Raw genomic sequence first — 17,473 nt, forward strand, 5'->3', positions numbered from 1 at the left:
AGCTGGGCGACCCCTCATCTCCACAACTTCGACAACGCAAATGGGAGAGTGCGCTGAGAGAGTTATGCTGTGGGAAGGCTAGGTTCTCCTTTGCAATTAAAGAAACGAACAAGAACTAACCTGACAGCACTACCAGAAATTCTTCCATATGGGTTTGTCAAGGGAACTACATTTGTTAAACGATACCGGGGACATTGCAGTAGCATTTAGTTAAAAAAACGTAGAAAATTTAACTAAGTCAATAATGTGGAGCAATCGCACCAGGCGAGGAAGTTTTACCAATAAGTCAGCAGGATGAAGCCTTACACACCTCGATGTTCATCCTGCCGAGGCAAAGAGGGAAGTCTGATTTTCGACAGAAAGGGCATATTGGAGCGATAGGTTAAGTACTTTGATGAACTATTGAACAACCAGAACAACGGAGAATTGGAGGTCCCACCAACTGAAGACGACGGAGAAATACTGCCACCAACAAACAGTCCGTGCAGTTCATCGGCTAAAAAATCATATGTCGCCAGGAGCCGATGGAATTACAGCCGAATTGGTTAAATATGGAGGCGATCAATTAGTGTGGTTCATCAAGTTATGCTCAAGGTGTGGGACAGCGAATCAATGCGTGACGACTGGCAAAGAGGCATCTGTCTCATACATAAAAAGGGAGATATCACACAGTGCAGCAATTATAGAGGTGTCACGTTTCTGAGTACCATTTATAAGATATTCTCGTCTATCTTCCTAGGCCGGATAGCCCCATACGCCCAGAAGATCATTGACCCATACCAAAGAGGCTTCATTCCAGGCAAATCAGTAACAGATCAGATTTTCTCTGTGGCAAGCGATGGAAAAACTGTTGAAAAGCCGCCTATGATACCATTGCCAGGGTAAAACCGTACCCGGCCATGAGAAAATTCGGTATCCCAACGAAATTGATAAGACTGACTAGGTTGACCTTGACCAATGTGCGAGGCCAGATAAAAACAGCAGAATCACTCTCAAGACCATTCGACATCAACAACGGTCTACGACAAGGAGATGCCCTATCATGCGTCCTCCTTAACCTGGCCTTCGGGAAAGTGATCCGTGATGCTGACGTAAATTTAAGAGGTGCGATTCTCTTTAAGTCCACACAACTACTGGTCTATGTTGACGATATCGACATCATGGGAAGAATGATCCGAGATCCCATAAAAAAATGCATTCACAATGGGGACGGAAATGACCACAGTCTTCCTTTTTTGGTGTCAAAATAATGAACAAGAATGCAAAGGTAGGAGGTAGAGTTTGACAGAAAAGTCACCTACACCGGACGAACCGTCAGAATAACGTCGGAACATTTGGGGCCCAGCAATTCGACTGACAGATGTCACCACCGGTGTTCTCCGTACAGTTTCATACTACCTACGAGGCCGATTAAAAAGAGTAGTAGGCCTTTGCTAACTATTGTGACATATAATAGTATTAAATAATTGAATAATTATTAAGTGGTGAACCATCGACCGGACTGGTTGACTTCATTTGTATTTTATCTAAAACTAAAATAATAACGGTAAAAATAAGTTGTAAAATAAATAAAAATGTTTTAATTAAATTGTTGACCCCGAAGAACTGGCCCGGTTCGAGGATAATTCCCGATTGATTGGAACGAAGAAAAGAGGCAGGTTTGTGCGGAAATTTGCAATTGTGAGTTATTGTGCCCAGATAGAGCGAGGCAGCGCAGTCTGGACTTGAGCGAGAGCCGATATCGCAGCTTGGCTAGTTCAGGCTGTTTTTTTTGTGCCGCTCGTTGCGAAGACAGTGAATGGTGGCTAAAAAATGCGCCAGAAGGAGCCAGACGCAGTACCGTGAACGCAGCTTCGAATCGCAAGGAATTCATTCCGTGGAACGCCGCTGTCGTAGTTGAACTCTGCAGAGGAGGTCCCGTACCAGCGCCGACTGGAAGACGCGAAAAATTCCGTTGGTTCTTTTGTGCCCCCGATGTCTAGTGCTGAAATCATTGATCAGTCCGTTGAGCCACCAGCCTCTAAGAAGCGGAAGCTGACTTCGACGACGTCACCGTAGGGAGCCGGAGCCGTCGAGAAGGATCATCCACACCCTCAGGCGCCCCAATCTCGAAAACACTGTCAGTGCAAGCCGCCGCAAAGAAAAAGTTTTTTTTTAAAGTTGTAAAATTTTGATATATTCCTTCCGTGTCCTGAATTTCTAGTTGAAGCATAAATAAATATAGAACCGCCGCAAGAGACGGTGACGATATTCTTTTTAAAATTCGTCGTTGGAGTTCCGCTCTCGTGGCGAGTTTTTTATTTTTGGTCTGCACGTCAAGCATCCGCTCCGGAGTGCATCGGTGGTTTTTCTTTTCTCTTTCGTACGGGCATTTGGGGGTGCGGTCTGCCATCGTCAAATTAGGGTCTGCTCTAATTCGGTACAGCCGCGTCCTCGACTCATCTTGCACCGTTTAACTTAGCTATTGTCATGTTTCTGGACAACAAAGACGCGGCAGCCCCATTGGACCCGCAAGTGACCGCCTTCGCTGTGCGCGTCCCTCCTTTTTGGCGAAGGAAGCCGGAGCTGTGGTTTGTCCATCTGGAGGCGCAATTCCAGATGTCCGGAATCATAGCGGACGCGATCAAGTTTAACCATGTCATTGTAGGCCTGGATGATGAGACCATCCTCCTTGTAGCAGACATTGTTAAAACGACCTCCTACAATGTACTTAAATCTGAGCTAATTAAGCGCCTCTCGGTAAATGAGTCAGCTAAGCTGGATCACTTGCTGGCAGGTTTGACGTTGGGTGATGGAACTTCCAGTCAATTGCTTCGCGAAGTGAGTCTTTGGGGGCGCTGGTAAGGTGCATGAGGGCTGATAAGGTGCATGAGGTGCACGTGCGTCCCACAATAGCGGCCGTTCAGCAGCCTTCAGAAGTAATAGGCAAGCTGAAGCGCGAAATCGCTGTTCTTGTGGCCTGCATGGCGGAAATGAGGGCGATGCTGGACGTTCACTGTTCGGGCACCAAATCGCGAGCTTGCTCGCGGTCTACCGCCCGACAAGGGTGATCGGGTAGTAAGTCGTTAGGACAGCCTACAGACCCAAGCATTTGCGGGTACCATCGTAGACTCGGTGAAAAAGCTATCAGATGCACGCTCCCGTAAAAATTCACGTCTACCTAAAAAAACTAGGTCCGCGGGGGTCCTGGCGACGGCCACCCAAAACGCAGTGCCACATCGCCTAATAATTTATGTCCCTCTCAGCAGGCGCAGTTATCTTGTTGATACTGGTGCGGAGGTTTCGGTTCTTCCCGTACCCCGACACCATCGGCTTTCAATCTTTGAAACTTGCGGCGGCAAATTCCTCGCCCGTTAACGGATGTGAGTCTTGGCTTGCGTAGGGCGTCCCCGTGGAGATTCATCCTGGCGGATGTCAGCTTCCCCATTTTAGGCGCAGACTTCTTGTGTCACTATGGGTTGCTAGTGGACTTGCAGAACAGGTCCCTTTGACAGTTCTGATGATCGTTGATAGTGGAAGTAAGTTCGACGTGGTGAAAGTTAACGACAAGCATCACATCCATGATGATGAGCGACTTAAAAGGTGGAGGGAGTGCTTCATTATGATTCTCAATCGTACACTATGCGATGATAAATTGTCTCTCGTGGTTGAAATCGAAGGCTATCGTAACATGCTAACGCGGACGTTTATTAAATGAAACATAAATTGGATATTGGAGAAAATCTCGAAGAAAGGTACCTTATGCTTGATAAACGGATGGAGGGGGAGTTATTCTCTGATGCTGTCGCATAGATAACAGTTAGATAAACCAAAGAATGAAAAGGAAAAATCTTCAGAGCTTGACCGGTAAGCGATTTTTATACTGATCGCATAAGCAAGTTAGTTCTTGGATGCATTTGGAGTCCTGGTCGGAGGTAGAAATAGCTGCACTTTGTCACGGACTATTATTTTTTTATCTTTTGCCCCCTCCCCCCTTTAGTCCCTTTGAAGATTAACGTAGGCACACCTATTTAACGTCTATATTTCCGTCTGAAATTTGTTGTAATGGTTAAGCTACCTAGTACTCAGTTGCTTGTTTAACCAGTAGGTTACCCTCATTGATTGTATTTGCATGTGAAGACGGAGAAGAATCAATCCAAAAAGGACATCCATTCTTTCACAAGAGATATTACTTCAAATGCATGTCAAGATGCGTTTCATCATTTTATTGATGGACATTGATATCAGACTAGGCTTCGTCTTGTACTTCGTCCATACTTTCGATATTAGTGTAAAGGAAGGAGTGTGGGATTGCGCACTTATTTAAAGGACACATTCTCAGAGACCACTCGAAATTAAACGTTACTGAATTTACGCTGTGACTTTTTTTCAAAAAGAAACATCAAATCAACTGGAACATTTCCAGAAAGATAAGGAAATATTAACTCCTGCCTATCATATCACTGTTCATAGTTGGAGCTCCAACACAAAGAAGGGCGAAACAAATCTTGGAAGATAATCGAAGTGTTCATTTATACTTTTCAATTTCTCTAGAAAGTGCTTCAATATTTAACATGTGTTTACATTTTGAATTTTTTGACTTAGGATAAGATAAGATAAAGTTTCTCTTAAATGTACGAAATTGAAACATACAATATACTAGTGTGGATGTTAAACTTAGTTTGTACGCCTACGTATGCTATCATATATGTATGAATCTAGTTGATTTCGTTACATTTTAAATTTCTTGGAAATATTACTGGATTATTATTATTTGTCGATATGAAGGGGGTGAGTAATTTTGAGAATTTAACTAAGAGAATTCTTGAGTAACTGCATTCAGTTTTCCAAAGAGCTAGTATATTGTGTCAAATATTCGGATTTAATGATACATGAGATACATACATGAGATTACCAGTGGGCTAGTGTCTTCCAATAGGGGTGAACTCTCAAATATTAAAACAAATTTAACAGCGGCGACCTCGTGTAAATAAATTGTTATGTGCAGTTCAAAACTAAATGCTTTTCATGCACTAGTGTCTCTCTTTCTTGATTGGTGATTTTCGAAGGGATCATTCCTTAATTTGTTTGCTTCAACCGCCTTTTGACGGCGGGAAGGCAGAGGGGGTAGAACATCAGCCTCTCAATCTCGCTGCTCTGGGTTTGAATCCCAGTCGTAATGGGTACCTGTGGTCGTATTGTGCCCGCTGCTGTGATCTTTTCCCTTGCACAGCGGATGCACAGCCTATGCCCTATACCCCATTGAAGAGTGAACAGGGAACTTTAAACGCCTTTTATGTGTTTAGTTTTGAAGTCAACGTGAGATACAGTAAACAAGTTAAACCTCTCACTCTCGAAAGTGAATCGATTTTCATTCTGCGAAGGACGAGACAGATTTCTTTGCAAAGCATTTGGAAGCGAGGTGCAAAACTGAGTGACTTGGTTCCAGGCAAGGAACTAATTATAAGGAGGATATTGAAAGAATTGCTAGCAAAGGGATCCTACAAATAATTAGCGTAGCTTTGAAGACTAAAGTGCGATTCTCGGTGAAGGAAAGTGCGAAAGTTATAATGGTCCTTAAACCAAGGAAGCAACCAATTAAAATCGAATCGTATGCCAAGATGTAGTGCCTTTATTTGAAAGTCTATTTCTGAAGAGACCAGCTCACCAATCTGGTTTCCTGAAAATCGTTTCATAATTTTAGGTACATGAGGTCCAAAATCTGAAGCAAATAAGTGTGCTCAACTGTTTAAGTCGATGTTGCTTAGGCGTTCGGAAAGGTTGGCATAAAGGTCTATTGCAAAAATTGTATAGGGACTTCCCGGAAGAATTCTTGGGAAGTCTAAACTATGTATAAAGTTCATCAGATCCAGAAGTAAATGAGGATATCAAGCCGTTCGACACTTTCTGTAGGAAGCCTTTTTAAATTGAAAGTAGATGCTCATTTAAGAGTATTTGTCCAGGTTCCATCAATCTTTAGGAGTGCCCTCTGTTCGCTGGCTTCATTGCTTTTGGAGGAACCTGATCTTTGCTTTCTCTTCGGAGTCGCATGAAACGTTCATCCAATTATTATCATTCACGTTTATTCCGGCGGCATCGTATTTTTCTGGTTCTGATCACCCAAAATTCCTGGTTCATCTATTCTCTATATGAATCGATTATTTAAAAAAAATTTCAAAAAACTTTCCAAGCTTTCTACGTATTTAAATCCATTACTACCCATAGTACCCATAAATATATAAATGTCATTTGCGAGCATTTATTTTCTCTTCATTGTTGTTGTTATGTTATTTTTAGCTTTGTCGTCAACAGAATGTACGGTTCAGGGCTGGGGTAGCAATGGATGGATTTTGTTCATTTGACTTTCTCGGTTAAGGACCCATATTCGAAGAGTTATAAGAACTAGATAAGCTACGGAAGTTTTGTTATGGAGTGTGTTTCACTTTTGAGTGGAAAAGTAAAGTAAGAGAAGTGAATGCGTTTGGGTCGACCCCTGGATTTCTGGGATCAGTTTAAAATTTGCAATAAATTCTCAATATATGCTTATTATACTATTATCAATTTAATTTGAGTAGATATAGGAATAGGGGTATTTTGAGCACTAGGGGCACCGTTGAGATTTTTTTCACCTTTTTCGGTTGCGCCTTTCTGAGAATGGTTGGTTGATTTAAGTGCCCACTCTTAAATCCATACTCGTTCGCATTAAAGCTGGTATCAAAATTAAAACCTGGTTAGAAAGATACTAGTTGTGACTTGTCATTTGGCTCCATAGTTCTACTCGAAGAAAATTGTTCATTTTTCATAGATAGGGATCCCCTTTAACTCATTATTCGCTACATTCATATCAGTTCATAGTTCCAAAATACTTTGCGAGAAAAGTGTGTGTGGCAGAGAGACAGATAAACGGACTGTCAAATACCTGTGAGGAGTAGGCAGATTTTCCACCAAACCCTTTCCCTCGTGCGGCTTTTTGGAGTGAAGAAGAGATAAATGCGAAGGGCCTGCAAACTCGATGAAAGAGGGAAAAGGCTGGACGAGATTGCGGGTCTTCCTAATATGAGACCAAAAGGACTGGGGATTTTGCAAACCAAAGCGACCTTGGCACTAGTCAAATAGCCAAATATTCCATCCTAGACTTGAAGATTAGTGATTTTATTTAAGCTGGTAGAGCTTTAAGGTGATTGAGTTCAGCATGGTTTCCAGAAGTCTTGTATTTTTTTTCATACAGCGCAGGGACATGGGAGAGGATCGGACGCAATAAGGAAAAAGATTAGCGAAAATGGTATAGAAGGGGCCGAGAAGTCCGTGACAAGTTAAAGGAATGAGTATGCGATCGCCCGCCGGGGTTAAATCAAAATCTTTGAAGTTGACCATTCCAACATGGTCGTCTACAACGTAGGAGTTGATTCGTGCGATTCTCGCATCGAATTCAGGTGTAAGATGAGAAACACTAGGAGTGACATAGGAGCATCTGGAAATTAGGAAAACCAAAGCATAGGCCAGTTGGATAGGCCAACATCAAGGGTGCGGTTTAAATGATTTTGAATGAGGTTGAATTGAAGAGCAGTACCGATGTTCAAAAAGGTGCATAGAGGAACAGAAAGATAGAAGGAGTTGTTGGGGATTGGTGGAACGCGCGGAACTTTAGGCCAAACTACGGTGAGGATATCCAATAATTTGTTGAAGAATTCCTGGTAAAGGTTGCATGGGGGCAAGATAGCGGAAATATACAGAAGAAGTACGAGGGAAAGATGGATTCACGAAGGAATGGGAAGTGTACAGCGATTAGGATGCCTTCGTCTGTGGCTCTACCCAAAGCTAAACGATCTTTGTCACAGCGAAATGTCGAGTAACTTTTGGGGTGCTCAGATTCCAAAATCTTATCATTCAGACAGGTTTAAGAAATATGTTCAGATGATGTGGTGCTGGTAAGCCAGTGCAGACGGATTGAAACGCAACATCTTGGCCCTTAGACCTCTCATATTTTGATAAAAGAGTTTCAAGCCACTGAGTTATACACTTACGTTGGTTCCTTCTGATGCTCTGGTAACGTTTAATAAAAATCCCCTGCATCCAAAAGGAGGGTTGATTGACAGAGTAGAGGTCGTTGGGTAGGAAGCTATTATACGGCCGAGGGTGCTATCCTTCGTCAGCATCATATACGACGGAGGTATCGGAGATGAACAAATTTTGCTCCTGATGTGGTTGAGAATGCTGTCTCAAGAGTTATTCTACCTCTTCGACAAGAGAAGCTGCTTACGGTATGAGACAACTTCCAGCAATGGAACACCTAGAAAAAGAAGAGCCTGGGATGATGGCAGTTGTAGCTTGTGGTGCTGCGGTTGAAACAGTGGAACGGCAGAACGTTGATTTGTAGTGCTGCTTAGTGCCATTAATGTAGCACAGGTGTTGAACCGTGTTGAAGAGTTAGTTAGATTGACATTAGCATTTGAAGCCTCACTGAAACCATGTGCAGCCGGCAGCGATTCTGTTGGTAACGGGCCCAAAAATGTAAGTGGACCAACGTTCCCAACATCATGACATAAAATTTTTTTTATCCAAAAAAGAAACGGAGGGGCAGGAGCGAAATTCCCAGAATGGCAGGCAATTTGTTATTGAGCTGGTTAGGCGAACAGAAGATGCCTCAGAACTGTATACCGCATCACGAACGAATTCGCATATGGTTGCGGATCTGTCGACGGTCCTGTGGAGGACGTCAATATTCGACTCCCCATCCAAGTGGAAAAGAAATCATTCCAGGCATCAATACACTCAAATGGAGTGAAGCCGCTGGGCTTGACGGCCTTTCCGCAGAGTTATTTGTTGCAACACCTGCAGTTACTGCATATCTGCAACTTCCACTTGCCCAAAATCTTGAGAATCCGAGACCTTTCTCAGAGAAAGAAGGGGTCGGTTATTAAGATTTCAAAGAAAAGCAGCCGCTTTGAGTATGACAATTTGAAGGTAATCTGCAAGCTTCCTGCCGTTGCAAAGATAATAGCTAAAATAAAACTGGGACGCATGAGCGAACAAACGGGCTGGTTTCCGCGCCGGGTTTTACTGAATTGACCACATCAAATCCTCCGGATCATTTTGTAACAGTACGCACAGTTTAGAGCTTCGCTGCATCTGATCTTCGTCGATTTCCAGGAAGCTTTTGATAGCGTAAACAGAGAATGTATTTGAAGTGCTCTGCGTAAGAGAGGCATTCCAAAGAAACTAATAGCCATTATTAAACCGATATCTAATGGCGCAAAGTTTCATGAGGTGCACTGAGGTAAAATCTCGGAGGATTTTGAGGTACAAAGCAGAGTCCGCCTGGGTTGCATCCTATCACTGATATTATTTCTTCTCGTTCTCGGTGGCGTTCTCAATGCTTTCTTGTCCGGAGGACGTTGATTCAATGGATGATGACATTTTTTCTCAAACATCTCGACTACGCTGATGACATCTCGTCAAGTGGCTCTGGATTTCGATAGAGAGTAGAGTTGGACTGAATAAAACTAAGGTTCTCAGTCAGATGGGTCATTGCACTCAGCCTTACTGCATTAATAGACAGAACATTGAAGACGTTGATCAATCAATCTAGGAGGCGTGGTTTCTGCCAACGGAGGCACCGAACTAGATGTTGCCGTATTGACAGCGCTAAATCCGCTTTCGCTGCCCTGTCGAAAGTCTGGAATTTCAATTATCTCAACAAGAAGATCATGTTGAGGCTATTCTGTACTAGTGTTATTCCTGTGTTGCTATGTAGAAGCATAACCTGGAGAGTAAATTCCACTTTTACTTAAAAGCTCCAAGCCTATGACCATACCTGTCTGCGTGGTATCATCAGAGTACGCTGGACTGAAACTATCTCCAACGAAAACTTGGTCAGCGCACAGACCTAGCACTTCTAGGAACTGTGATCGGAGGTCAGAAGTGGAAGTGGCTAGGTCACACGTTAAGGGGGGGAGCGACAATTGCACAGCTGGCTGCGTCATGCAGTGCAATCCACTCTTCCAAAATGGTCGACGAGTGGGTCGTGCCAGGGGAACTTGGCGCAGAACAATATAGCAGGAGTTCGACTGTCTTGAGAAATGGTAGCAGGAGTTGAAAAATATTTCAGGGAACCGAGAACGATAGCGCGTAAGTGTGGTTGACGCGCTATACTCCACCAAGAGGTGAATTATAATAATAATAGTTGGCGCAACAATCCAATTAGGTCAGGGTCTTGAAGTGTGTTAGAGCACTTCATTGAAGACCGTAACGGTATACTACAGTACACTGTAGGAGGCAATATGGTCAGCATTGCGCTCAACCGAGATTATTACCCTGATTTGACTCCGGTACTCATTCACATACAAACCCCACTGCCACCAGTGAGATTCGAACCGCGACCTTGTGGTCTAATCACTCAGCCATCCGGACTATCAAGAGGAGAATGGCAACCATATATATTAGGAAGGAAGAATTACAACTAAAACAAGAAAAGGAGAGAACCATAATGAGCTGCAATAATGAACTGATCCAGCGCCGTAATGCAGTACTTTATAGCAGTTCCGTGGGGAAAATGGAAGGAGAAGGGGGTAGTTTCAAGGAATAGGAGTGTCATGTAGTTGCATGGGAGGGGGGGGGGGTCAACAGCAGGTTTGGAACCTTTCTACTTTTAAAAGGAAAAAAAGACAGACAGACAATGCACCGATTTTAATAAGGTTTTGGTTTTCAAAAAAGACCTTAAAAAGTTAAAAAAAAAGAGGGAATGACGGTTTCGTCCAGGGCAGAGGAAACTCATCAGACTTCCTAGGATTCCAAACAACAATCTGGCTTTTGCCTAGCTTAGGCTCAAACTATTGGCGGTTTCAACTTGGATATAATTCGCACCCTTGTTGTGTTTTTCGCCTGTTGCCACTTTCGATCACGCTCCCAGGGCAGAGGTGAGGCAGCGTCTGGTGAGTTGTCTCTGCCTTGGACGAAACCGTTAGTCCATCTTATTGAATGGGGGGAGGGGGGGGGGGAAAGTGGGAGTAAGCTACTCTCGTTTTCAGTGTCTGTGATAGATAAATTTTAACATTAGTCATCGTTGCGATGCTATGGGAAATGAATCAATTGAAATTCTGATGAAAAAATAATATATTAGAAGTTTTGACCTACATTGATGACTTTTTTAAGGTTTTGAGTAAAACAAAACCTGTTTGTCTGTCACATGTACTTTTCTTCAAAACGGCTAAAGCGATCCGAACGAAATTTAGTGGACATATAGGAACTATGAAATCCCATGTATTTAGTGAGTGACATAAATTTGCGTGCAGTTTAAAGGGGGGTCCCCATACATGTAAAAGAGGGGATGTAAACATTTTTCCCATCGAATATAGTCATATGGGGTATCGTAGGTCTCAATTTTTACTTTCCTAATCTGATATTAGTTTTGCAAAGTACGCTAGTAAGGAATCAAAATGTACACACTTAAAGTGAGACAGGACTCATTTTCGGAAACTACCTAACTCAAAAATCCGAAAAAAATCAGGGTGGTGCGCTTAGATTAAATCTAGGCCTCGAAATATATCCCATTCCAATATCTGCTCAAATAAACTCATTAATAGTATATTACCAACTTTTAGAAATTGACTGAAAAACTCCCCTTAAGTTCATCCTAGGAGTACTAAATTGCACCGGCATAGAGGGCAGTATTGTGCATACGCATGTCAAGTTTCATGAAAATCCAACTATTAGTGTCAAAGTCATAGTAGTTCAAACTTATCAATTTGGTGCGAATTAACAGCATCCTAAACCATACACATAAGATGCTGACGTCATAATTAAAAAAAATAAATGACATTCGAGTGAAATATTAAAATTCCATTCATGGAGAATCTACTTCTCTCCAGCCCTTTTTTTAAGGTTTTGTGTAAACACAAAACCTTATTAAAATCGGTTTACCGTCTGTCTGTCTGTCTGTCTGTCTGTCTGTCTGTCTGTCCGTCTGTCTGTCTGTCTGTCTGTCTGTCTGTCTGTCTGTCTGTCCGTCACACGCATTTTTCTCGGAGACGGTTATAGCGATTGACACCAAATTTGGTAGAAAGGTGGGAACTGTGAACGCTCACACATACAGTGAGTTACATCCTTTTACGTTGAATTTAAAGGGGGGTCCCCATACATGCAAAAGGGGGGTGTAAAATTTTTTTTCATCAAATATAGTCATGTGGGATATCAAATTAAAGGTCTCGATTAGTACTTTTCGAAGCTGGTGTTTGTTTTGATATTTCTACGAAACGTAGGGAGCGCGGGGGGTTGAAAGTGATCATTTCTTTAAGGGGGCCATTCTTCGAAACTACCAAACCGAAAAATCTGAAAAAAATCAGGAGGCTGCCACTATATGGTGCCTTGGCTCCGAAATACCTTCCATGCCGTTATCAGTTCAAAGAAAGTTAATAATAGTATACTATTATAATTTTTTGTAATTGGCTGGAAACCCCCCTTAAATTCAACCTAGCGACACGAAATTCTGCAGTGGTGTAGGCTATAATGTAGAGCATGATCTTACCGAGTTTGGTGGAAATCGCACTATTACTAACAAAGTTATAACACCTCAAAGTTGTTGCTTCTTTTAAAATTGATGACTATGAATGTCAATATCACCCGAAAGTGGATACTCTCACATAATATATGGATATATTACGTGCTACGTAATACACACAAATACACAAAACCTTTCGTACCTGAAGCGCCCAGCTTCCGGTTTCCCGACTTGTTTGTATCTGATGTAGGTTAAATTCTTTTCATTTGCTAATAATATTAAACCTAGAGTGTGAAGCGTATGAAATTGACTATTATCAATACAGGGCTTTCCATTAAATGATTTATTTAAATCTCTTTCTAAAAAATAGAGGGCAATGGAATTTTTACCTATGTGACACGCAGCTGTCATGGACTCGTCGCTCCTCACATCTTCTTCTTTTTCTTCAGCCTTTGTCCAGTTCAGAAGTGAGGTTGACTCGTCGTGAGTGGTTTCGCCATTTTATTTTATCAACTGCCTGATCTGGATGTAATCGCGAGGCTTTTAAATCCCCATCCAGTGTATCAAGCCACCGTTGTTTCGGTTGGCTTTTTTGTCGCTTACCATTGACTCCGATGTTCAGAACAATATTACCAAGTGAATTCTCGTTAGCGCGAATTACATCGAAAACGTCTCACTCGCAGTTTTTCTACGATCTGTGCAACTCCATATCGATCGCGAATATGCTCATTTAAAATGAGATCAAAACGTGTCACGCCACTAGTCCAATGCAACATCTTCGTCTTCATTACCGCAAGATGCCGTTCATTGTCTTTTATAGTCGGCGAACACTCAGAACCATAGAAAGCGACAGGACGGACGACATTGCGGACATTTTAGATTTGAGAGGTTCGCTGATACGTCGATCACAAAGAACACCAGTTGTGGAATGCCACTTCATCCAGGTTGCGTTAATGCGTGAAGCAATTTCATTACGCAGTTCTCCATTGGCTGATAGCATTGACCCGCTCAGTTCTGGGCAGGTTACTGCCATTGACAGAATGGCACATAGGGAAACACGAAACCTTTTATACCTGAAGCGTCCAGCTTCCGGTTTCTCGACTCGTTTATAGATATAAAATAAAAAATCCAAGAAAATTAATATGAAAACATTTCAAATAAATAGTTGGGCAAGTTTTTAGATTCTATTTCATAAAGCTCATGTGAATGGAAAGCAATTACGTATTTTCAAGAGTCTAAATCATTTTGTTGTGAACATGATACCATAAATTAGTGAAAACATATTTTCGTAACACGATTTTCACGTCCTAATTATTACTAAATCCTTCTTAGCTCTTATGAAGAAATAAAGATAGTACCCAGCAATTATAAATCATTACTAGGAAAATTCCTTCAAAAGTGTACTATACAATCTCATTAAGGTAGATTCCTAAGAACTGGGTAGAGTACTATCACGCCAGACAGAAACTACACTAAATTTAGCAACACTTTCACATGCACCGCATGATATTCGCCACAGAAATCAGATTCGAAACTTTCTTGTCTGCCGGAATTTTCACGCTGGCTGCATTCTTTCCAACTTAAATAGGTCTTGAGGTGGTACATGACGAGATGTTTTGGTAGGATTGAGTACGCAAGGAAAATGAGGGAATATTGATTGCTTCCATGGTTATTTGCGGTACTTGAAAGAAATCCGACCTTATTTTACAAATTATTGAGTTTTACTCTGAACAAGATAGTCTGCATATCGAATCCATCTGGGGTTCAGCGAACCTCCAATGTTAAAAGCTTGTTTTTAAGTTTTCATTCGACACATTTCCTCAGACTCGGAAGACGGTGCTTATATTTAGTCAGCTTGTCTAAACAATTTACTTAAACATCGATATTTCTTCCAGCAAGTCTGCTCCTCCCAAATAAACCTCAAATAAGCCTCAAGTGTGATGCCCAAATGAAATGTTTCGCATCTGAACTTCACTAAAATATTCGCCCTGAATCTTTTGGTTACCCTGAAAATTTCCCGGTTAAATAAAGTTCTCCTTACATTATTTATGCATGAAAAAAAGTTAGTTTGGTATTTAAAAAGTTTTTTTTTGGTGCTTTCCAAAGGAACGTTTGAAGAGTTATACACTTTGTACTTTGGGGGAAATATACATGTGTACAACTGGGAAATTGGGCACATGCTCCCCAGAACTTTTGAGGGAAAGTTTATGTTGTTGGACAATGGAAGTGGAAGTTTAGTGTGAATTATATGTTTTGATAAGGTTTCTTTGGTTTTTTTCAGTAAGTGCTGTTGAAGTGCATTCACGAAGTGCTCCTTTAGCGAACGGGATTTTGCAAGAGAACGGCTATGAAGACGCGTTGGCATCCTTGTTAACAGGGAAGAAAACCAAACTTTGGTTTTGACTTCCAAAATAACATAATCCCCGAGTATCTCTAGTCAAATAAAATTGAAACAGAAAATTGTTGCGTTATCAGAAGTTTATTAAACAAAAATTGGAGGAGATAAAATACTTAATAAACTACTATCATCTCAGACCTGGTTTCATCGATTTGGATATGGTACTAGTGGAGCTATTAGCTACTAGATCGAATCTAAATTTGTCATTCTTTCTCTTTTAATTTTTGATGATTGACCGGCATAAATTTGATATTTTCCGCATGAAAGTGTTATCATCTCTCAGACAGAGCGACATAGAAACGTAAATCAAGAACCACTAACAAAGAAATTGACTTGGGTCGATAGTATGAACACCACCCGAAAGTTTGTGATATTCTAAATTGATAAGGTCAACCTATATTTGCAGCCTTTTTCAATAAATTGTCATTCATAATCCAAAAACGTTCCCCAACGTGAACCATTCAGGGAGCTAAATTTCTACCATTTAAGGAAAAACTTCGGGCCACCATATCACATACTGCACGGCTAAATTTGCTTTCAGCTAAACAAATTCTTAACACCAATCTATTGTCGAATCGAAGGCTAGCTATTTTTATCTCAATCACCCACGTTTTCAGATTCGTTGCAATGCGTTTTATCACACTTTCTCCCGCGCGCGGCCGATATATATACTTTTTCTCTGATCTGTTTAATTTAAAGCTCCGAAGTAAATAAATAAATAAATAATTCACAATTAAAACATTAATTTAGGTTAATTGATCATAAGCAATCACATTAACTATAATTTTGTTAATTTTTCCTGATGAACTCAGAGATAAAGTTGATTGTACGGATTGAAACATTTGAGACCGATCGATGTCTCTATGTCGGTACAAACTGAATTGGGTGAAGCAAAAATAAATCGACGTTCACGAAGTTGGAAAATGCAATTTATAAATGGAAGGACCGAGGACCGACGATCAAGCGGATCGACAATGATGGCGTCAAGATGTTGTTCAGACATCTTACGGAAAATCTTGGGGATTGTGTAGACGCAATGGGTAATGCGTAAGAATGCCTCAATCCGACATACTAGAATTCATAGCATGATACTAGCGACAGTCATACAGCTGAATGAGGGGTAGCTTCTGGATTTACGTGTATCGTGGGATCCGTTTTAGAATCGATTCTTTTTTAGGCCACCTCCCATAAACTTCAATTTCTCAGTATTGTATGTATGTTGAAAAGGAGCTATGTGTGTGTGTCATTGAGGTGGGGGAGAGGCAAAGCCTCTGAGCACTCAAACCTTAGTGATCCATTGTACTCGATTCCCCCGTCTAACGGAATATCCCGGATTCGTTTATGTATCGTAGGATTTCTGTTATTGGATGTGATGCTACCCGCTGCAGTTGGAGCACATCATCATCAAAAATCTGATGTCTGATCCATAGGCGGGGCACTCACATAGAAAAAGTTCCGTGGATTCCGCTTCCTCATTACAGGATGGACGCGTATCATCTTGGATAATTCCTATTGTGAATATATGCCCAGCTAGTGAATTATGGCCAGCCAGAAAGCCCACAATACTTCTGCAAGTCTTCCTGCTTTTCGACAGGATAAACTTTGCAGCATATTTGTTTGGTCCTGAATGGAAAAGTTTGGTCTATCTAGCAGCATTAAGGCTTCGCCAACTGTCATTATGGGAAGCTTGTTTCCAGTTTTTGATAGCAGCATCAGCTAATGCTATCGACACCCCAATTGCTGGTTCCGGCCCGGGCATGGGGGAAGTTGAAGCCTCTTTTGCTAAAATATCCGAGATTTCATTTCGCTCTACACCACAATGATCAGACACCCAGAGTAAATCCCTCGTATTGAATCTAGAACCAGATTTCAATGAGGTTCTACATTCCTGCACGATTTTTGAAGCAATTAAAGTACTACTCAGCGCCCTCAATGCGACTTGTCTAACGCTACAGATTGGGATGCGCCAACTGCTCGTCAATCATCCAGGTTGTCGCCCTTAGGATTGCAATTCCGAATTAGACTATGAGCCGCTCTCATTGCAGTGCTCTGAATAAACAAATCCAAGGGCTGCAAATTGAGTAATGCATTCAGAGCTGCGCCGGATGTGGTACTCATAGCACCGGTGATACCCAGACACACAGTTCTTTGCAGTGTGGCTAGTTTACAGCGAAAACTCTTTTGTTTCACCTTAACCCACCACAGTAGGGATGTATAAGCAAACATCGGCCTAATGATAGCAACATATATCCACATTACTACCTGAGGCCTGAATCGCCATGTCGAGACAAAGGTTTGCCTACACAGACCATAAGCTGTGAGAGCTCGTTTCATCTTTACCTCTACATGTTTGTTCCAAAGAAGCTTCTTGTCTAGAATAACTCCCAGATATTTCACTTCTTCAGAGATCATCACTGTTTTTATTTGGATTTACTGAAAGTCCTGAGGCACCAACTGTCGATTAGATCAACTGTGCATTGTGCATTTCTTTTCACTGTTCCGAGATCTCGACCAACAGCCACCACAGCCACGTCATCCGCATAAGCTTGAACGTGTATTGGCAGATTTGGCAGTCTGCATAATAGTGAGTTGATCAACAT

At 41.7% G+C, this 17,473-nt stretch overlaps 1 protein-coding gene across 1 annotated transcript in view; it reads right to left on the reverse strand.

The window, feature by feature from the left end:
• LOC119655348 (myosin light chain kinase, smooth muscle) overlaps positions 1–15,845 on the reverse strand; it is a 134,451-nt gene extending 118,606 nt beyond the window's left edge. The window contains exon 1 of the mRNA XM_038061200.1: positions 15,483–15,845. The gene's annotated coding sequence lies outside the window, so the exon portion shown is untranslated. The remainder of the gene's footprint in view (positions 1–15,482) is intronic.
• Between the last annotated feature and the right edge of the window lie 1,628 nt (positions 15,846–17,473).

The sequence above is a fragment of the Hermetia illucens genome, chromosome 4, assembly GCF_905115235.1.
Source record: "Hermetia illucens chromosome 4, iHerIll2.2.curated.20191125, whole genome shotgun sequence".
Taxonomy (NCBI): domain Eukaryota; kingdom Metazoa; phylum Arthropoda; class Insecta; order Diptera; family Stratiomyidae; genus Hermetia; species Hermetia illucens.